A 25,000-nucleotide genomic window follows, 5' to 3' on the forward strand; every position below is an offset into this window, starting at 1 on the left:
AAAGGTACATGTAAGAAATATTATGTTGGACTAAGTCTGTATGTTGACAATAAATACTGTACATTTGGAGTAGTTAATACAAAAAGATTTTTTCAAAAACATTTACAACTGTCTAATAATCTGGAACATCTGATGATACAAAATTTAATGAAATGGAAAAAGAGAGCAGCCCCATAAGGATCCAATGTGAGTGATGCACTATATGAATCAAGATGAAAAAGAAAAAAATATATACTGTATATGCATACAGTAGATTACTATGTAAGTTGTCACCAAATGTATATCATCAACCGAGCAAATGCAAACACCAGCCATCTATTGTATTATTTGTAATACATGAATTTACTATAGAAATTGAGTGATAACATGGAAATATGAGTGAGGGTAAAGTAAACATTCTTCTCTGCTTTATGTGTACAAGTAAAAACATTCCAAGCACAAAACATCATATTATACTGCCTCCAGAGATGTTTAGACAAGTGTATTATGGAAGACAAATTGCATGTTTTTGTGCAGCATAAAACACCTGCTGTAATTTTTACTACTGCTCCCCTTTATATTATTCACATTCTCAGCACTCCAAGTGTCTAACTTTTATGATAGACCCATGAACCAGAAGGTCTAAATTTTCCTACCGTGCAGATCTGTCCTACAGAAAGAACTATAGGCTAGCAGTTTATAATTTCATTATAAGAATATTGTACTTAAAATTTTAGTCAATTTGTAAATTTGAGTCAATTTTATATTAAGTACTGCACTTAACCTATTGGGCAGCACGGTGGCACAGTGGTTAGCACTGCAGCCTTGCAGCGCTGGAGTCTTGGGTTCAAATCCTACCAAGGACAACATCTGCAAAAGAGTTTGTATGTTCTCTCCGTGTTTGCATGGGTTTCCTCCCACATTCCAAAGACATACTGGTAGGGAATTTAGATTGTGAACCCCAACGGGACAGCAATGATAATGTGTGAAAACTGTAAAGCGCTGCGGAATTTGTTAGTGCTATATAAAAATAAATATTATTATTACTTTATGTATTGAACCCTAGAGCTGCTCTATTCTGCTGGTGCAATCACTGTGTACATACATTACATTTCTGATCATGAGTTACCTCCTGTATTATACCCAGAGCTGCACTCACTATTCTTCTGGTGCAGTCACTGTGTACATACATTACGTTACTGATCCTGAGTTACCTCCTGTATTATACCCAGAGCTGCACTCAATATTCTACTGGTGCAGTCACTGTGTACATACATTACATTACTGATCCTGAGTTACCTCCTGTATTATACTCCAGAGCTGCACTCATTATTCTGCTGGTGCAATCACTGTGTACATACATTACATTACTGATCCTAAGTTACCTCCTGTATTATACCCAGAGCTGCACTCACTATTCTGCTGGTGCAGTCACTGTGTACATACATTACATTACTGATCCTGAGTTACATCCTGTATCATACCCCAGAGCAGCACTTACTATTCTGCTGGTACAGTGACTGAGTACATACATTACATTACTGATCCTGAGTTACATCCTGTATTGTACCCCAGAGCTCCACTCACTATTCTGTTGGTGCAGTCACTGTGTACATACATTACATTACTGATCCTGAGTTACATCCTGTATTTTCCTCCAGAGCTGCACTCACTATTCTGCTGGTGCAGTCACTGTGTACATACATTACATTACTGATCCTGAGATACATCCTATAGTATACCTCAGAGCTGCACTCACTATTCTGCTGGTGCAGTCACTGTGTACATACATTACATTACTTATCCTTAGTTACATCCTGCATCATACCCCAGAGCTGCACTAACTATTCTGCTGGTGCAGTCACTGTGTACATACATTACATTACTGATCCTGAGTTACCTCCTGTATCATACCCCAGAGCTGCACTCACTATTCTGCCTGTGCAGACACTGTGTACATACATTAGGTCACGATATTGTATGAAATATCATATAAGTTTAGTTTCTCTTGTTAGCCCAGGCTGTGGGCTAAAAACCTCCCTTCCCTTTCACTCAGGCAAGAGCTTGCCTTGTCAATGTATGTGGGGGAGTTTTATTGAAGAAAGGAATTTACGACCGGCATACCTGCAGTGGAAAGTTGTGCTAGCAGAAACTGGTCTGATCTCCCTTTTAAAACATGAGGCTCTTTGTTCTGTTTTAGTAAGATATTGGGCCGACGGTTTTGTCTAGGAAAATGATGGGTCCAGTTTGTGAATCTCCATTGACGGTTCTGTCAGCCACCTAAACATGAGCTTCTAACTCCATCAGGTAAAAAGTAGGGATTTCTCTGTAATTATGCATCACAAATAGGACATATTTGATCTCATTAGAATGCCAATGTTAATACGAGATGAATGCTGGGTTTGTTATGACTATGACATGTTCAGTAGCGGAGTTATAGGCATTAGACAAATTTAGGTTGAATTTAGTTAAACTGAAGAGATAGGAGGGTCTGGGAAAACCAACCCTTTTTGTGATGTCATCAGGCTGAGCTATAAGTCTGCCAGGCACCCCAGCCTGGTGTCTGTCTGCTGGAGCCTATGTGAGTCTGACTTGCAGAGCTGTCCCTAACCAGAGTCCTGATGCATTGGGACATATGGGAACTCCACTAGCCTGGTTGCCTCAAATGATCTGAACACTTGTAAGTGTTATTTCTCATTGAACCCCTGTTATTTTTATAATTACTTCTGTACATATTTGCAATTGTCTCTTTTTGTAACAACCTTGTAATATGTTTCTATAAACACTGCCTAAACTTTAATGGAGTATAATATTTAATACTAGATTCGGTCTTCATGCTCTAAAACGTACCTTAAGCCTTCTGAAGGGAATTACGCTAGTGTTTTGGGTTAGCTTCGGACCCGTTTAATCAAAGCTGGTGGCAGCATCCTGTGTGCGGGCCTTTGGGGGCCGTTGTAGCATCTGCGGCGTTGATAATTATTGTTCCTGCCTGAGTGGAAGTATTTATATTGCCTCGCTGCAGCATGCCCAATAGCCAGTTCATAGCAGGCAGCCTTTCTGGCGACTAATTATCCTAGGTGCAGTACCTAATCTGACCTGAGGGTAAGGGGGGGTGCCAGAGAGCTGCAGGTTTCAAGTGGAACTTTAAGCGGGATATACATAAATCCCTGCAGTTCGTGGTATATTGAAGAGCAGTGGGATACCTAAAATAAGCCCCTGCTGTAAACTAAGAGGTCAATAGCCTTGTGTGTGTTTTTTCATCACATTGTAGCAGTGGAGGGATAACTAAGATAAGCCTCCCTGCACATGTGATAGCCGTCTGTTGGCCTAAAGTCTCCTCGATCCGTGACGTAGGGGTGACGGTCATGGTGTGAATCGTGACATATTGGTGGCAGCGGTGCGGAATCGTGACAAATTGGGTGCAGCGGTGTGGATTCGTGACAAATTGGTGGCAAGGAGGTGGGATATTAGAGCATTAGTGATTTGGTTTGAGCAGTCATTGCTCTCACTAAAAACTTGCAAAGTTCTTGCGAGGACTCTGCGCAAATAAGTTTGGAGAACGAACTCAGTGTTTATTAGTCCTGAGACAATTGGGTGTACTGGTAATTATCCCTTTCTCTTCGTTTTTCTGTCCTATCTTTTATTTGGCAACCATGGTTGTGCTGGGAGAAACCTTTTATGAGCAGCAGACCAGAGACACCCTTATTGCCTTATGCAAGTCACAGCACATTGACTTTGCAGGCAAAAACAAAGCCCAACTGGTCGCAGATCTGGTGCAATGGGAAGCCGCTCTAGACCACCCTCAGAGCCCAGTGGCTGCAGAAGCCAGCACAAGCGAACATGGTGCTGCAGCTGAGGTCCAACCACTGAATGACGGCCCGATTAGCAAACAGGGTGGTCTTGGAAGTACTCCCCGCCGATGACTGTGATGGACGTCGGCAGCTGATCCAGCAATACCAGGTGCGAGCCGAACGAGAGGCCTGAGCCGAGCGGCAAGCGGAGCGGGAGTACCAGCTGCAGTTAGCGCGACTGCAAATGCAGGGGTCGTCCCAGTCCAGCCGTGAGCCCAATTCTAGGAATTTAGGACCTGAGAATGACGTCGCGGCTTGTGATTGGTCGCGTGGCGGTCACATGAGCGGCACGCGACCAATCAGAAGCTGTGACGTCATGGAAGGCCCTAAACGCGCTAATTTTAAGCAAAGAAGGCTGCCGGTTAACAGCGGTGAGGTCCAGGGGCCTCCGGAGAGGTGAGTATATCAATATTTTTTATTTTAATTCTTTATTTTACACATTAATATGGATCCCAGGGCCTGAAGGAGAGTTTCCTCTCCTTCAGACAATGGGAACCATCAGGATACCTTCTGATACTTGGTGTCCCATTGACTTGTATTGGTATCGGGTATTGGTATCGGCGATATCCGATACTTTTCGGGTATCGGCCGATACTATCCGATACCGATACTTTCGAATATCGGACGGTATCGCTCAACACTACTGGGGACCCACTTTGACCAGTGGACCCAAGGACTGTTAGTGACCACCTTTGCACAGCTGCTTTGCTGGACAGAGAACCCAAAGACGTGACGAAAGCAGCGCAGATTGCTGATGCCTATGAGGTCAACCACAGATCGGAAGTGCGGAAACCAGTCACCACCAGCTGGAGAGGGGGTAAGCCTACAACCAACGCTAGTACCCCTGCCAGCCAACACCCCAGAGGTCCTGTCCCCATAGCCAACAGCATCAGACCTACCACCGAACCTCGCCAGTGTTACGTCTGCAACCGGACTGGTCATATCAGTCCCTACTGTCCAAACAAGCCGAAGAAACCCCCATCCAAGGCCCCCGGGCATAATGCAGCTGTTCTTTTGGTGGGTGGTGTGGTTGGGAGGGTGTGTGACAACGTACAGCATGTCACCATGGGAGGCCATGTTGCTACAGGCCTCAAGGACACCGGGGCTGAACAAACCCTCATCCGACCCAAACTGGCGGCCCCTGAAGAAATTATTCTGGGGAAAACCCTAACTGTCACTGGGATTGAGGGCATCAGCTGTCCCTTGCCAATGGCCCGGGTTTATATTGATTGGGGTGCCGGGAGCGGGGTGAAGGAAGTGGGGCTGTCTGATAATTTGCCCACTGATGTTTTGTTGGGGACTGATTTGGGGAGGATGGTTTCATACTACGTCCCTGACACCCCTCCCCAATCTGCTAATAAGGGTAACGTTAACCCTGTGTTGTGGATTCTGTTGGTGGGCTCCCTCTGGTGGTTACTGCTGGTACTGGGTGACTTTGGTGGGTTGCGGCCTTTGGTTTCCACCTGTCCATCAGAGGCTGGGTGTTTCCTATTTTACCTGGCCTTTCTGTCATTTCCCTTGCCGGCTATCAATGTGTTCAGATGTGCTCTGTTTGGTTCCTGCCTACCTGCTCCCAGATCTTTCAGGATAAGCTAAGTGCTGATTTTCAGTTGTTTGGTTTTTGGTCCAGCTTGCTTAGAATGTCTCTATGCTAGCTGGTTGCTCTAGTGGACTGAGGTTCTCCCCATGTGCCATGAGTTGGCACATGGGTTCTTGTAATCTCAGGATGGTTTTTTTGATTAGGGTTTTTTGCTGACCGCTCAGTCCCCTTTTGTATCATTCTGCTTTCTAGTTTTCAGCGGGCCTCTATTTGCTAAAGCTATATACATCATCTCTATGTGTGTGCCTTCCTCTCATTTCACCGTCAATATATGTGGGGGGCAACTATACCTTTGGGGTTAATTCCTCTGGAGGCAAGTGAGGTCTTGTTTTCTCTGCAGTACTAGTTAGCTCTTAGGCTGGTGCGTGGCGTCTAGAACCAACGTAGGAACGCTCCCTGGCTATCTCTAGTTGCGTTTGTCAGGCGTAGGGCAGCGGTCAGCCCAGGTTCCATCACCCTAGAGCTCGTCCGATATTTGTTATACTTTGCTTGTCCTGTGCTATCCCTAGCCATTGGGGATTCATGACAGTATAGCCGGCCCACAAAGTGTTAATTGTTTGGGCTGAAGCAGGAGGAAAAGAAGTGTTCAAGGAAAATTTTTTTTTTTTTTTTCCTTCAGAGTTTTGCTGCCTAGCCCTTAATTGCTGTCTAGCTGCTTCTTACCTCCTCTTAACCCTTGAATGGCTCGGATCTTAGCTGTTTATCATGGATGTCCAGAGTTTGGCTTCCAGCCTGAGTAATCTCACGGCAAAGGTTCAAAACATACAGGATTTCGTTGTTCACACTCCCATGTCTGAACCTAGAATTCCTATTCCAGAGTTTTTTTCTGGAGATAGATGTACCTTCCTGAATTTCAGGAACAATTGTAAATTGTTTCTCTCTTTGAAATCTCGCTCCTCTGGAGACCCTGCTCAACAGGTCAAGATTGTTATATCGTTCCTACGGGGCGACCCTCAGAATTGGGCATTTGCATTGGCACCAGGGGATCCTGCGTTGCTCAGTGTGGATGCGTTTTTTCTGGCATTGGGATTGCTCTATGAGGAACCTAACCTAGAGATTCAGGCTGAAAAGGCTTTATTAAAGCCCTCTCTCAGGGGCATGATGAAGCGGAAATATATTGTCAGAAATTTCAGAAATGGTCGGTGCTTACTCAGTGGAATGAGTGCGCCCTGGCTGCAAACTTCAGAAATGGTCTTTCTGAGGCCATTAAGGATGTTATGGTGGGGTTCCCTGCGCCTACAGGTCTGAATGAGTCTATGGCTATGGCCATTCAGATTGATCGGCGTTTACGGGAGCGCAAACCTGTGCACCAGTTGGCGGTGTCTTCTGAACAGGCACCTGAGACTATGCAATGTGATAGAATTCAGTCCAGAAGTGAACGGCAAAATTATAGGCGGAAAAATGGTTTGTGTTTTTATTGTGGTGATTCAGCTCATGTTATATCAGCATGCTCTAAACGCACAAAAAGGGTTGATAAATCTTTTGCCATTGATACTCTGCAGTCTAAGTTCATTTTGTCTGTGACTCTGATTTTTTCACTGTCTTCCATTTCCGTCGATGCCTATGTAGATTCAGGCGCTGCCCTGAGTCTTATGGATTGGTCATTTGCTAAACGCTGCGGTTTTAGTCTAGAGCCTCTGGAAGTTCCTATTCCTCTGAAAGGAATTGATTCTACACCATTGGCTATGAATAAACCGCAGTATTGGACACAAGTGACCATGCGCATGACTCCCGTTCATCAGGAGGTGATTCGCTTCCTTGTACTGTATAATTTACATGATGTATTAGTGCTTGGTCTGCCATGGTTACAGGCTCATAATCCTGTCCTGGACTGGAAAACAATGTCTGTGCTAAGCTGGGGATGTCAGGGGGTTCATGATGATGCACCTCCGATTTCTATCGCTTCATCGACTCCTTCGGAGATCCCTGTGTTTTTGTCAGATTATAAGGATGTTTTTGAGGAGCCTAAGCTCAATTCGCTCCCTCCTCATAGAGAGTGTGACTGTGCTATAGAATTGATTCCTGGCAGTAAGTTCCCTAAGGGTCGTTAATTTAATCTGTCACTGCCAGAGCATACTGCTATGCGGAATTATATTAAGGAGTCCTTGGAAAAGGGACATATTCGTCCATCTTCGTCCCCTCTGGGAGCAGGTTTTTTTTTCGTGGCAAAAAAAGATGGTTCCCTGAGGCCTTGTATAGATTATCGCCTTCTGAATAAGATTACAGTCAAATACCAGTATCCATTGCCATTATTTACTGATTTGTTTGCTCGCATTAAGGGGGCTAGGTGGTTCACTAAAATAGATCTTCGTGGTGCGTATAATCTGGTGCGGATAAAACAGGGTGATGAGTGGAAAACCGCATTTAATATGCCTGAGGGCCATTTTGAGTATTTGGTAATGCCTTTTGGACTCTCCAATGCTCCGTCAGTCTTTCAGTCCTTTATGCACAATATTTTCCGTGAATATCTGGATAAGTTTATGATTGTGTATTTGGATGATATTTTGGTGTTTTCTGATGACTGGGAGTCTCATGTTCTACAGGTCGGGAAGGTGTTTCAGGTTTTGCGGGCCAATTCTCTGTTTGTGAAGGGCTCAAAGTGTCTCTTCGGAGTCCAGAAGATTTATTTTTTGGGGTACATTTTTTCTCCTTCTACTATTGAGATGGATCCCGTTAAGGTTCAGGCTATTTGTGACTGGACACAACCTACATCTGTTAAGAGCCTTCAGAAGTTCTTGGGGTTTGCTAATTTTTATCGTCGGTTCATTGCTAATTTTTCCAGTATTGTTAAACCTTTGACTGATTTGACTAAAAAGGGTGCTGATGTTGCTGATTGGTCTCCTGCGGCCGTGGAGGCCTTTCGGGAACTTAAGCGCCGGTTTTCTTCTGCTCCTGTGTTGTGTCAACCAGATGTTTCACTTCCTTTTCAGGTGGAGGTTGATGCTTCCGAGATTGGAGCGGGGGCGGTTTTGTCACAGAGAAGTTCTAATGGCTCGGTGACGAAGCCATGTGCTTTCTTCTCTAGAAAATTCTCGCCCGCCGAGCGCAATTATGATGTGGGTAATCGGGAGCTTTTGGCCATGAAGTGGGCATTTGAGGAGTGGCGTCATTGGCTTGAGGGTGCTAAACATCGCGTGGTGGTCTTGACTGATCACAAGAATCTCATTTACCTTGAGTCTGCCAGGCGTTTGAATCCTAGACAGGCTCGTTGGTCATTATTTTTTTCTCGTTTCAATTTCGTGGTTTCATACCTGCCAGGTTCAAAGAATGTGAAGGCAGATGCTCTTTCCAGGAGTTTTGTGCCTGATTCTCCTGGAGACACTGGGCCTGCTGGTATCCTTAGGGATGGGGTAATATTGTCCGCCGTATCCCCAGACTTGCGACGCGCATTGCAGGAGTTTCAGGTGGATAAACCGGATCGATGTCCTCCAGAAAGACTGTTTGTTCCGGATGATTGGACCAGTAGAGTCATCTCCGAGGTCCATTCTTCTGTGTTGGCTGGTCATCCTGGAATATTTGGTACAAGAGATTTGGTGGCCAGGTCTTTTTGGTGGCCTTCCTTGTCTAGGGATGTGCGTACCTTTGTGCAGTCTTGTGAAGTGTGTGCTCGAGCTAAGCCTTGCTGTTCACGGGCTAGTGGGTTGTTGTTATCTTTGCCCATCCCGAAGAGGCCTTGGACGCACATTTCCATGGATTTTATTTCTGATCTCCCGGTTTCACAGAAAATGTCCGTTATCTGGGTTGTGTGTGACCGCTTTTCTAAGATGGTTCATTTGGTGCCCTTGCCTAAGTTACCCTCCTCCTCTGAGTTGGTTCCTTTGTTTTTTCAGAACGTGGTTCGTTTGCATGGGATTCCGGAGAATATCGTTTCTGACAGGGGATCCCAGTTTGTGTCTAGATTTTGGCGGACGTTTTGTGCCAAGATGGGCATTGATTTGTCTTTCTCGTCTGCATTCCATCCTCAGACGAATGGCCAGACGGAGCGAACTAATCAGACCTTGGAAACTTATTTGAGGTGTTTTGTTTCTGCTGATCAGGATGACTGGGTTGCTTTTTTGCCACTGGCCGAATTTGCTCTTAATAATCGGGCTAGTTCTGCCACGTTGGTCTCTCCTTTTTTTTGTAATTCGGGGTTTCATCCTCGTTTTTCCTCTGGTCAGGGGGAATCTTCGGATTGTCCTGGAGTGGACGTGGTGGTGGACAGGTTACATCAGATTTGGAATCAGGTGGTGGACAATTTGAAGTTATCTCAGGAGAAGACTCAGCAGTTTGCTAATCGCCGTCGCCGCGTGGGTCCCCGACTTCTTGTTGGGGACTTGGTGTGGTTGTCTTCTCGTTTTGTCCCTATGAAGGTCTCTTCTCCTAAGTTCAAGCCTCGGTTCATCGGTCCTTATAGGATCTCGGAGATTCTTAACCCTGTATCTTTTCGTTTGGATCTCCCAGCATCGTTTGCTATTCATAATGTGTTCCATCGGTCGTTGTTGCGGAGGTATGAGGTGCCCGTTGTTCCTTCGGTCGAGCCTCCTGCTCCGGTGCTGGTGGAGGGAGAATTGGAGTATGTTGTTGAAAAGATCTTGGATTCTCGTGTTTCCAGATGCAAACTCCAGTATTTGGTTAAGTGGAAGGGTTATGGTCAGGAGGATAATTCCTGGGTGGTCGCCTCCGATGTTCACGCGACTGATTTGGTCCGCGCCTTCCATAGAGCTCACCCTGATCGCCCTGGGGGTTCTCGTGAGGGTTCGGTGACCCCTCCTCAAGGGGGGGGTACTGTTGTGGATTCTGTTGGTGGGCTCCCTCTGGTGGTTACTGCTGGTACTGGGTGACTTTGGTGGGTTGCGGCCTTTGGTTTCCACCTGTCCATCAGAGGCTGGGTGTTTCCTATTTTACCTGGCCTTTCTGTCATTTCCCTTGCCGGCTATCAATGTGTTCAGATGTGCTCTGTTTGGTTCCTGCCTACCTGCTCCCAGATCTTTCAGGATAAGCTAAGTGCTGATTTTCAGTTGTTTGGTTTTTGGTCCAGCTTGCTTAGAATGTCTCTATGCTAGCTGGTTGCTCTAGTGGACTGAGGTTCTCCCCATGTGCCATGAGTTGGCACATGGGTTCTTGTGATCTCAGGATGGTTTTTTTGATTAGGGTTTTTTGCTGACCGCTCAGTCCCCTTTTGTATCATTCTGCTTTCTAGTTTTCAGCGGGCCTCTATTTGCTAAAGCTATATACATCATCTCTATGTGTGTGCCTTCCTCTCATTTCACCGTCAATATATGTGGGGGGCAACTATACCTTTGGGGTTAATTCCTCTGGAGGCAAGTGAGGTCTTGTTTTCTCTGCAGTACTAGTTAGCTCTTAGGCTGGTGCGTGGCGTCTAGAACCAACGTAGGAACGCTCCCTGGCTATCTCTAGTTGCGTTTGTCAGGCGTAGGGCAGCGGTCAGCCCAGGTTCCATCACCCTAGAGCTCGTCCGATATTTGTTATACTTTGCTTGTCCTGTGCTATCCCTAGCCATTGGGGATTCATGACACCCTGATGATGATGATGATGATGATGATGATGATGATGATGATGATGGGAAATCACATGTGTTACCTGACCATGCTTTATCTTAGAATGATGCATCTGATAACCATTTTTTCCCTAGGAGTGATGGTGAAAATGTTGTACCTGTGCCAACTGAACTGATAATGATTTTTCTGTGACAGTTGATGTGTCCATAGGTACAGGAGTAGTGTTGAGCGATACCGTCAGATACTTGAAAGTATCGGTATCGGATAGTATCGGCCGATACCGGCAAAGTATCGGATCTAATCCAATACCGATACCCGATACCAATACAAGTCAATGGGACTCAAGTATCGGACGGTATCCCTGATGGTTCCCAGGGTCTGATGGAGAGGAAACTCTCCTTCAGGCCCTGGGATCCATATTAATGTGTAAAAGAAAGAATTAAAATAAAAAATATTGCTATACTCACCTCTACGACGCAGCCTGGACATTACCGAGGGAACCGGCAGCATTCTTTGCTTAAAATGCGCGCGTTTACTGCCTTCCGTGACGTCACGGCTTGTGATTGGTCGCTTGCCGCCCATGTGGCCGCGATGCGACTAATCACAGCAAGCCGTGACGTAATTTCAGGTCCTGAATGCCTAATTCTGCATTCAGGACCTGAAAATTACGTCACGGCTTGCTGTGATTGGTCGCGTCGCGGTCACATGGGCGGCACGCAACCAATCACAAGCCATGACGTAATTTTAAAATGCGCGCGTTTCCTGCCTCCCGTGACGTCACGGCTTGTGATTGGTCGCGTCGCCCATGTGACCGCGACGCGACCAATCACAAGCCGTAACGTAATTTTCAAATCCTGAATGCCTAGAATTAGGCATTCAGGACCTGAAAATTACATCACGGCTTGCTGTGATTGGTCGCGTCGCGGCCAATCACAAGCCGTGACGTCACGGAAGGCAGTAAACGCGCGCATTTTAAGCAAAGAACGCTGCCGGTTCCCTCGGTAAGGTCCAGGCTGCGTCGGAGAGGTGAGTATAGCAATATTTTTTATTTTAATTCTTTCTTTTACACATTAATGTTGTTTCGATACCGATACCCGATACCACAAAAGTATTGGATCTCGGTATCGGAATTCCGATACCCGCAAGTATCGGCCGATACCCGATACTTGCGGTATCGGAATGCTCAACACTATACAGGAGTGCTCAGCCACGTCGCTCTGCGGAGTGAGACGGCTGAGGAACCCCTAGCAGGGGCAAGTGTCGGTGCTACAGGAAATGGGGAGATACATGGGAACCGTGAGGAATGTGATGCCATGCAATTGACCAGTGCCACCGAGGAAGGTAACTGGCCCAGAAGTAGCACTGCTCCTGAGGTAATGGGGTTGGATGGGGAGGTAGAGCCCATAGCAGCATCGGCTGATGGGTCGATAGAAATCCCCAGGGAGATAGCCTACGTAGCTGCTGTCATCCGCAGTCAGAGTGCCCAGAACGCAGATAACTGTTTGCCTTCCGGACCCTCCTCAGTCATCATTGTGACTGAACCAGAGGGGGACCCAGAGCAGGTCCCAGAGGGCTCCCGTGGGGAAGGGACCCTGATGTCGCGTCTGGCTTCCCCTAGCCAGGAGTTTCAGGCTGTTCTGCATACAGATGCGAGCCTAGAGAGGTTGAGACAACTCACCGAGATGCCCACCTCTGTGACTGATAAGGAGAGGGTGTTCTGGGAATGAGGAAGGTTGTACCGGGAGACAGTACCCGGAAAATCGCAAAAGGAGTGGTTGAGGGAAAGACAGCTGGTCGTCCCGCAGCAATTCCGGGGTGAGTTGTTACGGATTGCCCATGAGATCCTGCTAGCTGGACACTTGGAGATCAGCAAAACAAAGGCCCGGCTGTCTCAACAGTTCTATTGGCCTAAGATGGGGACAGATGTGACAAACTACTGCCGCTCCTGTGTCACCTGTCAAAGAGTGGGGAAGGCGGGCCCTGCTCTTAAGGCTCCCCTGATCCCTTTGCCAGTGATAGAGGAGCCTTTCCAGAGGATCGCAGTGGACATTGTGGGCCCGCTGGCCGTCCTTAGCAGCTCTGGAAAGCAATACATCCTTACTGTGGTAGACTACGCTAGCCGGTACCCAGAGGCAGTGGCTCTGTCATCAACTAGGGCAGATAAGGTGGTGGATGCCCTGTTGGCTATCTTTTCACGTGTAGGATTTCCCAGGGAGATGTTTACTGATCAAGGGACCCAATTCATGTCTCGACTAATGGAGGCTCTCTGTAAGAGAATACAGGTGAAGCACCTGGTATCGAGTGCGTATCACCTACAGACCAATGGCTTGTGTGAATGCTTCAATGGTACCCTCAAACAGATGCTACGCATGCTGGTTGAGACACAAGGGCGCGAATGGGAGCGGTACCTCCTACACCTGCTGTTCGCTTACCGAGAGGTTCCGCAGGCCTCGACAGGGTTCTCCCCCTTCGAGCTCCTGTATGGCAGGCGAGTCCGGGGACCCCTTGGGTTGGTAAGAGAATCCTGGGAAGAGGAGTCTAACCCTTCTGAAGTGTCCATAGTGGAGTATGTCATGCGCTTCCGTGACAAGATGCAGACCCTGATGCAGTTGGTGCATGACAACATGACGCAGCCTCAGGCTGATCAGAAGCACTGGTATGAACAGAACGCCCGGGAGAGAACCTACTACGTGGGTCAAAAGGTGTGGGTGCTGGTTCCCGTACCAAAGGATAAGCTTCAGGCAGCCTGGGAGGGCCCGTACATCGTCCACCAATAGCTCAACCCGGTCACCTACGTGGTCACGCTTGACCACGCTTGGGGTAGGCGAAAGGCCTTTCACATCAACATGATGAAGGCTCATCACGAATGAGAACCTTTCATCCTACCGGTCTGCAGCTTACCCGAAGACAGGGAGGAAGACACCCTCCTGGACATGATGGCCCAAGCCAAGGCCGGTGGGTCCATTGAGGACGTGGAGGTAAGCGCCTCGCTAACTGAACCACAGCGGATGCACTTGCAAACCACACTGGAACCCTTCCGGGTCGTGTTTTCCAACTGACCTGGAAGGACTGAGTTAGCAGTCCACGAGGTGGACACCGGGAGTCATGCCCCACTACGGCGAACACCCTATCAAATCTCCGACCAGGTGCAGCAGGTTATGCGCCAGGAGATCGATGAGATGTTACAGCTGGGGGTGATTCGACGGTCAAAGAGCGTGTGGGCCTCACCTGTAGTTCTCGTCGCAAAGAAGGACCGGACCACCCGGTTCTGTGTGGACTACAGGGGGCTCAACGCCATCACAGCCTCCCACGCGCACCCAATGCCGCGCATCGAGGAGCTGCTTGAGAAGTTAGCTGGCGCAAAATACCAGACAATAATGGATCTGAGTCGAGGATACTGGCAGATTCCCCTGAGCCCCGAGGCGCAGGAGAAGTGTACCTTTATCACACCCTTTGGACTGTACGAGTCCACAGTCATGCCCTTCGGCATGAAGAATGCCCCTGCCACTTTCCAGCGGATGGTCAACCTCCTGCTTCAGGGACTGGAGAAGTACGCAGTGGCTTACATGGATGACATTGCCATCTTCAGTCCCTCCTGGGAGGAACACCTGCAGCATCTCGAGGAGGTGCTCAGGCGAATCCACCAAGCAGGACTGACTATCAAGCCCAGAAAATGCCAGATGGGCATGAGGGAGGTCCACTACCTGGGGAGGCACCCTGAAGCCAGAGCCTGAGAAAGTGGGCATGATCGTGAACTGGCCCAGGCGCTTCGTACAGCACTATAGTAGCCTAGCAAAACCTTTGACGGACCTCACCAGGAAGAAGCTACCCCACCTCGTCAACTGGACAGATGGCTGTGAGGGGGCCTTCTAGGCGTTGAAAACCGCACTGTGCAACGCCCCTGTGTTGAAAGCAGTCAACAGCAGTCGACCGTTCTTGGTACAGACTGATGCCAGTGAGTTTGGCCTCGGTGCTGTGCTCAGCCAGGTTGGAGGACCAAGAGCACCCCGTGTTGTACCTGAGCCGGAAACTTTTGCCAAGGGAAGTGGCCTACTCCACCATTGAGAAGGAGTGCTTGGCCATAGTCTGGGCCCTGCAGCGCTTGCATCCCTACTTGTACGGTCGCACCTTCACTGTGGTGACTGACCACAACCCTCTTCGCTGGAGCCTTGCCCTTCAGCAGCTTGACTTCACCATTGAACACAAAATGTGCAGGGAGCATGGCAATGCAGATGAACTGTCCCGCCAGGGTGAACCTACTGAGGTGCGCATGGAGGCATACCGAGAGGTTCTGCCTCCATAGCGCACACCAAAAGGGGGAGGTGTCACAATATTGTATGAAATATCATATAAGTTTAGTTTCTCTTGTTAGCCCAGGCTGTGGGCTAAAAACCCCCCTTCCCTTTCACTCAGGCAAGAGCTTGCCTTGTCAATGTATGTGGGGGAGTTTTATTGAAGAAAGGAATTTAAGACCGGCATAGCTGCAGTGGAAAGTTGTGCTAGCAGAAACTGGTCTGATCTCCCTTTTAAAACATGAGGCTCTTTGTTCTGTTTTAGCAAGATATTGGGCCAATGGTTTTGTCTAGGAAAATGATGGGTCCAGTTTGTGAATCTCCATCGACGGTTCTGTCAGCCACCTAAACATGAGCTTCTAACTCCATCAGGTAAAAAGTAGGGATTTCTCTGTAATTATGCATCACAAATAGGACATATTTGATCTCATTAGAATGCCAGGGTTAATACGAGATGAATGCTGGGTTTGTTATGACTATGACATGTTCTGTAGCGGAGTTATAGGCATTAGACAAATTTAGGCTGAATTTAGTTAAACTGAAGAGATAGGAGGGTCTGGGAAAACCAACCCTTTTTGTAATGTCATCAGGCTGAGTTATAAGTCTGCCAGGCACCCCAGCCTGGTGTCTGTCTGCTGGAGCCTATGTGAGTCTGACTTGAAGAGCTGTTCCTAACCAGAGTCCTGATGCATTGGGACATATGGGAACTCCACTAGCCTGGTTGCCTCAAATGATCTGAACACATGTAAGGGCTTGTTCACATGATCCTTTTTTCGCTGCAGATTTTTCAGGTCCTGATTTGTGAAAACCGCAGTGCAAAACCTGCGGTGGTTTTCACTGCGGTTTTCAGTCCTTTTTCTACTGCGGATTCCACTGCGGGTTTCCAACTGCACTTTCCTATTGGTGCTGTTGGAAAACAGGAGCGGAATCCGCAGAAAGAATAGACATGGTACTTCTTTTTTTCCGCAGAAAATCAGCGCGGATTTTCATGCCGAAAAAAGGATAGTGGGCACAGCGGATTTCGTTTTCCATAGGGTAACATTGTACTGTACCCTGCATGGAAAACGTCTGCGGATCCGCAGCTGCAAATCCGCTGTGGATCCGCAGCGAAAAAAGGATCGTGTGAACATAGCCTAAGTGTTATTTCTCATTTAACACCTGTTATTTTTATAATTACGTCTGTACATATTTGCAATTGTCTCTTTTTGCAACAACCTTGTAATATTTTTCTATAAACACTGCCTAAACTTTAATGGGGTATAATATTTAATACTAGATTCATTCTTCATGCTCTAAAACGTACCTTTAGCCTTCTGAAGGGAATTACGCTGCTGTTTGGGGTTAGCTTCGGACCCGTTTAATCGAAGCTGGTGGCAGCATCCCGTGTGCGGGCCTTTGGGGTTCGTTGTAGCGTCTGCGGCATTGATAATTATTGTTCCTGCTTGAGTGGGAGTATTTATATCGCCTCGCTGCAGTGTGCCCAATAGCCAGTACATAGCAGGCAGCCTTTCTGGCGACTAAATATCCTAGGTGCAGTACCTAATCTGACCTGAGGGTAAGGGGGGTACCAGAGAGCTGCAGGTTTCAAGTGGAACTGTAAGCGGGATATACATAAATCCCTGCAGTTCATGGTATATTGAAGAGCAGTGGGATATCTAAAATAAGCCCCCGCTGTAAACTAAGAGGTCAATAGCCTTGTGTGTGTTTTTTCATCACATTGTAGCAGTGGAGGGATAACTAAGATAAGCCTCCCTGCACATGTGATAGCCGTCTGTTGGCCTAAAGTCACCCCAATCCGTGACATAGGGGTGACGGTCACGGTGTGAATCGTGACATATTGGTGGCAGCGGTGTGGAATCGTGACAAATTGGGTGCAGCGGTGTGGATTCGTGACACATTACATTACTGATCCTGAGTTACATCCAGTATTGTACCCGAGAGCTCCACTCACTATTCTGTTAATGCAGTCACTGTGTACATACATTACATTACTGATCCTGAGTAGGGTTGAGCGAAACGGGTCGATCATTTTCAAAAGTCGCCGACTTTTGGCTAAGTCGGCGTCTCATGAAACCCGATCCGACCCCTGTGCTTGTCGGCCATGCGGTACGCGACTTTCGCGCCAAAGTCGCGTTTCAATGACGCGAAAAGCGCCATTTCTCAGCCAATGAAGGTGAACGCAGAGTGTGGGCAGCGTGATGACATAGATCCTGGTCCCCACCATCTTAGAGAAGGGCATTGCAGTGATTGGCTTGCTGTCTGCGGCGTCACAGGGGCTATAAAGGGGCGTTCCCGCCGACCGCCATCTTACTGCTGCTGATCTGAGCTTAGGGACAGGTTGCTGCCGCTTCGTCAGAAGCAGGGAGAGCGTTAGGCAGGGTCCACTAACCACCAAACCGCTTGTGCTGCAGCGATTTCCACTGTCCAACACCACCTTCGGTGTGCAGGGACTGTGGAAGCTATTTTTTTTTTTTTTTTCCCCTCAGCGCTGTAGCTCATTGGGCTGCCCTAGAAGGCTCCGTGATAGCTGTATTGCTGTGTGTACGCCACTGTGGAAACCAACTGCTTTTTTCAAAGCACATATCCTCTTGTTCCTTCCTTTCTGCACAGCTATCTTTTTTGTTTGTCCACACTTTTTATTTAATTTGTGCATCAGTCCACTCCTATTGCTGCCTGCCATACCTGGCTTAGATTACTGCAGGGAGATAGTAATTGTAGGACAGTCCCTGTTTTTTTTTTGTTTTTTTTGTGGGAGATTAAGATTGGCATTTCTGCTACAGTGCCATCCCTGTGTGTGCCATCTCTCACTGAGTGGGCCATAGAAAGCCTATTTATTTTTTCCGTGATTTGTGTTCTAAATTCTACCTCAACAAAAAAACACTACATCAATCAGTGGGAGAAAAATATTGGCCTCAGTCAGGGCTTGTGTGCCACTGCTGTGTGTGCTATCTCTCATTCAGTGGGCTATAGAAAGCCTATTTATTTATTTATTTTTTTTAATATTATTTGGTTTCTAAAGTCTCCCTGAAAAAAAAAAAAAAACCTAAAAAAAACAGTGGGAGAGTAATATTGCCCTTTCAGCTTGTGTGCCAGTCTTGACTCCTGGGTGTGCCACCTCTCTCTCTCATTCAGTGGGCCATAGAAAGGCTATTTTTTTTTTGGTTTTTTTAATATTATTTGGTTTCTAAAGTCTCCCTGAAAAAAAAAAAAAAAACATAAAAAAACAGTGGGAGAGTAATATTGCCCTTTCAGCTTGTGTGCCAGTCTTGACTCCTGGGCGTGCCACCTCTCTCCCTCTCATTCAGTGGGCCATAGAAAGCCTTTTTTTTTTTTTTTTTTTTAAATATTATTGGGTTTCTAAAGTCTCCCTTAAAAAACAAAAAATACATAAAAAAACAGTGGGAGAGTAATATTGCCCTTTCAGCTTGTGTGCCAGTCTTGACTCCTGGGTGTGCCACCTCTCTCCCTCTCATTCAGTGGGCCATAGAAAGCCTATTTATTTTTTTTTTTAAATATTATTGGGTTTCTAAAGTCTCCCTTAAAAAACAAAAAATACATAAAAAAACAGTGGGAGAGTAATATTGCCCTTTCAGCTTGTGTGCCAGTCTTGACTCCTGGGTGTGCCACCTCTCTCTCATTCAGTGGGCCATAGAAAGCATTTTTTTTTTTTTCCTTGATTTGTGTTCTAAAATCTACCTCAACACAAAAACACTACATCAATCAGTGGGAGAAAAATATTGGCCTCAGTCAGGGCTTGTGTGCCACTGCTGTGTGTGCTATCTCTCATTCAGTGGGCTATAGAAAGCCTATTTATTTATTTATTTTTTTTCTTATTATTTGGTTTCTAAAGTCTCCCTGAAAAAAAAAAAAAAAACATAAAAAAACAGTGGGAGAGTAATATTGCCCTTTCAGCTTGTGTGCCAGTCTTGACTCCTGGGTGTGCCACCTCTCTCCCTCTCATTCAGTGGGCCATAGAAAGCCTTTTTTTTTTTTTTTTTTAATATTATTGGGTTTCTAAAGTCTCCCTTAAAAAACAAAAAATACATAAAAAAACAGTGGGAGAGTAATATTGCCCTTTCAGCTTGTGTGCCAGTCTTGACTCCTGGGTGTGCCACCTCTCTCCCTCTCATTCAGTGGGCCATAGAAAGCCTATTTATTTTTTTTTTAAAATATTATTGGGTTTCTAAAGTCTCCCTTAAAAAACAAAAAATACATAAAAAAACAGTGGGAGAGTAATATTGCCCTTTCAGCTTGTGTGCCAGTCTTGACTCCTGGGTGTGCCACCTCTCTCTCATTCAGTGGGCCATAGAAAGCATTTTTTTTTTTGTTTTTTTTAATATTATTTGGTTTCTAAAGTCTCCCTGAAAAAAAAAAAAAAACAGTGGGAGAGTAATATTGCCCTTTCAGCTTGTGTGCCAGTCTTGACTCCTGGGTGTGCCACCTCTCTCTCTCTAATTGTGGGCCATAGAAAGCCTTTTTTTTTTTTTTTTTAATATTATTTGGTTTCTAAAGTCTCCCTGAGAAAAAAAAATAAATAAATTAGGTGGGAGATTAATATTGACATTAGTGCTTGAGTGACAGTCCTGCGTGTGTGTCATCTCTGTGATTTTGTGCCACAGAAAACAGAGTGTGTAACATTGTGCCTGATTTTCCTTGTGGTCTCACCAACCTGTTAAGGGATATTGAAATCATACTGAAGTTATAGCTCACCGTGTAAGTTGTTTGACAGCAACAAATAAAGTTACTTTGGTTAAGATTTTAAAACAATGAGGAAGTCTGGTGCAAGAGGTCGTCGTGGGCGTTCATTGTCAGCTGGTAATGATGGTAGTGGTAGTGGAGCATCAGGTGGTCGTGGGGATAAAAATATTCCACCTAAGTCTGGAGCTGTGGAGCCAGTTTCGTCGTCAGGCTACACAAGGCCTCGAACGCTCTCTTTTCTGGGAGTAGGAAAACCGCTTTTAAAGGCGGAGCAGCAACAGCAAGTTTTGGCTTACATTGCAGACTCAGCCTCTAGCTCTTTTGCCTCCTCTTCCGAAACTGGTAAATGTAAAAGCAGCGCGTCGCTTGTGGATGTTCACGGTCAGGGACAAGTCGCTTCCTTGTCCTCCTCAGCAAAAACTACAACAAGAGAGAAGGATGCAGCAGGCGACACAACGGGTCACTCCATGGAGCTCTTTACACATACCGTCCCTGGCTTAGAAAGTGAAACATTTAACAGGCCATGCCCATTACAAGTATATTCTGACATGGAGTGCACTGATGCACAGCCACAGCCAGAGTACTATGCTGCTCCTTTGACTCAGACCACCACATTGCCCTCTCAGGGTACAGATCCACAATCAGACCCTGATGAGACTATGTTGCCCCGCCACGAACGCTATACCACCGACCGACACAGTGACACAGACGAAGTTGCACACGAGCTCGAAGAGGAGGTAATAGATGACCCAGTTATTGACCCCGATTGGCAGCCATTGGGGGAACAGGGTGCAGGCGGCAGTAGTTCAGAAGCGGAGGTGGAGGAGGGGCCGCAGCAGGCATCAACATCGCAACAGGTTCCATCTGCCGGGCCCGTATCTGGCCCAAAACGCGTGTCAAAGCCAAAACCTGTTGGAGCACAGCGTTGCCATCCGGTTAAAGCTCAGTCTGCAATCCCTGAAAAGGGATCCGAGTCTAGGAAGAGTGCAGTCTGGCATTTTTTTAAACAACATCCAACTGATCAGCGCAAAGTCATCTGTCAAAAATGTTCAACTAGCTTAAGCAGAGGTCAGAATCTGAAAAGTCTAAATACTAGTTGCATGCATAGACACTTAACCACCATGCATTTTCAAGCCTGGACTAACTACCAAACGTCCCTCAAGGTTGTAGCACCCTCGGCCAATGAAGCTAGTCAGCAACGCAACATCCCTTCCGTCACTGTAAGGCCACCATTTTCCGCACCACCGGCAGTATCTGTGCAGGTTTCTTTGCCAGCCAAAAGCAGTCAGGGTCAGGGAATCACCAGTTTTGTAGGAGGAAATATTGCATCTAGGGCACCGGCGGAAACAATACCGTCTCCAACCGTCTCTCAGTCTGCCATGTACACCGGCACACCCGAAAGTTCCACGATCTCCAGCTCTCCAGTCCAGCTCACCCTACATGAGACTCTGGTTAGAAAAAGAAAGTACTTATCCTCGCATCCGCGTACACAGTGTTTTAACGCCCACATAGCTAGACTAATCTCGTTAGAGATGATGCCCTACCGGTTAGTTGAAAGCGAAGCTTTCAAAGCCCTGATGGAGTACGCTGAACCACGATACGAGCTACCCAGTCGACACTTTTTTTCCAGAAAAGCCATCCCAGCCCTGCACCAGCATGTTAAACAGCGCATCGTCCATGCACTCAGGCAATCTGTGAGTACAAAGGTGCACCTGACTACAGATGCATGGACCAGTAGGCATGGCCAGGGACGTTATGTGTCCATCACGGCACACTGGGTGAATGTGGTGGATGCAGGGTCCACAGGCGACATCAATTTAGGGACAGTTGTGCCTAGCCCACGGTCTAGGAAACAGTTGGCTGTAGGCGTTCGCACCCCCTCCTCCTCCTCCTCCTCGTCCTCCTGCAGAAGCTACAGCTCTTCCACAGAACGCAGTCTGCCAACCACTCCATCGGCAGATGACACTGTTGCACACCAGTTGTCCCATTATGGGCCAGCTACTGCCAAGCGTCAGCAGGCTGTATTGGCTATGAAGTGCTTGGGCGACAACAGACACACCGCGGAAGTTCTGTCCGAGTTCTTGCAACAAGAAACGCAGTCGTGGCTGGGCACAGTAGATCTTGAGGCAGGCAAGGTAGTGAGTGATAACGGAAGGAATTTCATGGCTGCCATCTCCCTTTCCCAACTGAAACACATTCCTTGCCTGGCTCACACCTTAAACCTGGTGGTGCAGTGCTTATTGAAAACTTATCCTGGGTTCTCCGACCTGCTCCTCAAAGTGCGTGCACTTTGCTCACATATCCGACGTTCGCCTGTACACGCCAGCCGTATGCAGACCTATCAGCGGTCTTTGAACCTTCCCCAGCATCGCCTAATCATAGACGTTGCAACAAGGTGGAACTCAACACTGCACATGCTTCAGAGACTGTGCGAACAGAGGCGTGCTGTTATTTATTTGTGGGAGGATACACGGGCAGGCAGTAGGATGGCAGACATGGAGTTGTCAGGTGTGCAGTGGTCTAAGATACAAGACATGTGTCAAGTCCTTCAGTGTTTTGAGGAATGCACACGGCTGGTTAGTGCAGACAACGCCGTAATAAGCATGAGCATCCCCCTAATGCGTCTGCTGATGCAAAGTTTGACGCACATAAAGGAGCAGGCGTCTGCACCAGAGGAAGAGGAAAGCCTTGATGACAGTCAGCCATTGTCTGGTCAGGGCAGTGTACAGGACGAGGTAGCGGGCGAAGAGGAGGTGGAGGACGAGGAGGATGATGGGGATGAGTATATTTTTAATGCCGAACCTTTCCCGGGGGCACAGGAAATTGGTTGCGTGTCACGGCCGGGTTCTGGTTTTTTGAGGGACACAAGTGACGTAGATTTGCCTGCAACTGCCCCTCAACCAATCACAACCGGAGATTTGACAACTGGAACTTTGGCCCACATGGCGGATTATGCCTTACGTATCCTAAAAAGGGACACACGCATTACGAAAATGATGAACGATGACGATTACTGGTTGGCCTGCCTCCTTGATCCACGCTATAAAGGCAAATTGCAAAATATTATGCCACATGAGAACTTGGAACTAATATTAGCAACCAAACAATCAACTCTTGTTGACCGTTTGCTTCAGGCATTCCCAGCACACAGCGCACGTGATCGTTCTCACACGAGCTCCAGGGGGCAGCAGACTAGGAGTGTTAGGGGTGCACACATCAGAAGTGGCGTTGGACAGAGGGGTTTTCTGACCAGGTTGTGGAGTGATTTTGCTATGACCGCAGACAGGACAGGTACTGCTGCATCAATTGAAAGTGACAGGAGACAACATTTGTCCAGTATGGTTACTAACTATTTTTCATCCCTTATCGATGTTCTCCCTCAACCGTCATTCCCATTTGATTACTGGGCCTCCAAATTAGACACCTGGCCAGAATTGGCAGAATATGCATTGCAGGAGCTTGCTTGCCCGGCAGCAAGTGTCCTATCAGAAAGAGTATTCAGTGCTGCAGGTTCAATATTAACCGAAAAAAGGACTCGTCTGGCTACCCAAAATGTTGACGATCTAACATTCATTAAAATGAACCACAACTGGATTTCGAAATCTTTTGCCCCACCTTGCCCGGCCGACACCTAGCTTTCCTATGAAAGGCTCTTGCCTGTGAATTACTTTTCTAATGTCTAATTTGCTGCAGCTGATTGTACAGCATACGACATGTTTACACCTCCCTAAATGGCCAAACTCCCCACACGGGGCCGTGGTATCGCGACTTGGCGCAAGCACCCGTGAGACTGCTGTTTGTCTGAAGAGGTGGGTGTGCTCGCTTTTGGTTGACGGCATTGCTACTGGCTCCCTCATAGTACAATGTAGTGTCTCTGGCGGTGGTGGTGCGCACCCAACGTCAGACACACCGTTGTAACATGAGGGGCCCTGGGGCGGTCCCGCCGGCCTCTAGAGAGTTCCCCCCTACCCCAGCTCAAAATGTGCTCTACCACATGCAAAATTATGTCACACAGCTCCACCAATCTTTAGTCTATTCGCTGACATCATTCAATGTCTGGCACTGACCATACAAATTTGTAGACATCTATGATGCAACTTAAAGTAGTCTGTGTCTGTGTCCTATATTGGCACCATTAAATAGTTACTGCCAAATTACTATGTCAGAAACTCAGCAGATGAGCCCACCCCTGTACCTAAGTATGCCACCTTTTTTTTTGTTTTGGTTGTTTTGCGAGACATTAACATCTATTTATATTTTGGGAGTACTGGGACAGACACTCCTTGCACTACTCCTCCACTCACCACCAAGCTGCCCGTGTATCCATGTAACCGCTGTAAAACTGCCATGAGCCTATTGTTTGTTATTTTAGGCCTTTGATAGCCTGTCTGCGGTCCCTACTTTAAATACTCCTCCACTCACCACCAAGCTGCCTGCCCGTGTATCCATGTAACCGCTGTAAAACTGCCATGAGCCTATTGTTTGTTATTTTAGGCCTTTGAAGCCTGTCTGCGGTCCCTCCTTCCACTAGTCCTCCACTGACCAGACCACTGCTGCCCATGTACCCCTGGAACCAATTATAAAGTGCCTACAGCCAGCCCATTTTTTTATGTTAGGCCTTTGAAGCCTGTCTGCGGTCCCTCCTTCCACTAGTCCTCCACTGGCCAGACCACTGCTGCCCGTGTACCCCTGGAACCAATTATAAAGTGCCTACAGCCAGCCCATTTTTTTATGTTAGGCCTTTGAAGCCTGTCTGCGGTCCCTCCTTCCACTAGTCCTCCACTGGCCAGACCACTGCTGCCCGTGTACCCCTGGAACCAATTATAAAGTGCCTACAGCCAGCCCATTTTTTTATGTTAGGCCTTTGAAGCCTGTCTGCGGTCCCTCCTTCCACTAGTCCTCCACTGACCAGACCACTGCTGCCCGTGTACCCCTGGAACCAATTATAAAGTGCCTACAGCCAGCCCATTTTTTTATGTTAGGCCTTTGAAGCCTGTCTGCGGTCCCTCCTTCCACTAGTCCTCCACTGACCAGACCACTGCTGCCCGTGTACCCCTGGAACCAATTATAAAGTGCATA

At 47.2% G+C, this 25,000-nt stretch overlaps 1 protein-coding gene across 1 annotated transcript in view; it reads left to right on the top strand.

Moving 5' to 3' along the window:
* The window catches only part of LOC143770461 (phospholipase A2 inhibitor NAI-like), a 299,420-nt gene that overhangs the window by 215,442 nt on the left and 58,978 nt on the right, over positions 1 to 25,000 (top strand). The gene's annotated exons all lie outside the window — the stretch shown is intronic.

This window comes from Ranitomeya variabilis, chromosome 4, assembly GCF_051348905.1.
Source record: "Ranitomeya variabilis isolate aRanVar5 chromosome 4, aRanVar5.hap1, whole genome shotgun sequence".
Taxonomy (NCBI): Eukaryota; Metazoa; Chordata; class Amphibia; order Anura; family Dendrobatidae; genus Ranitomeya; species Ranitomeya variabilis.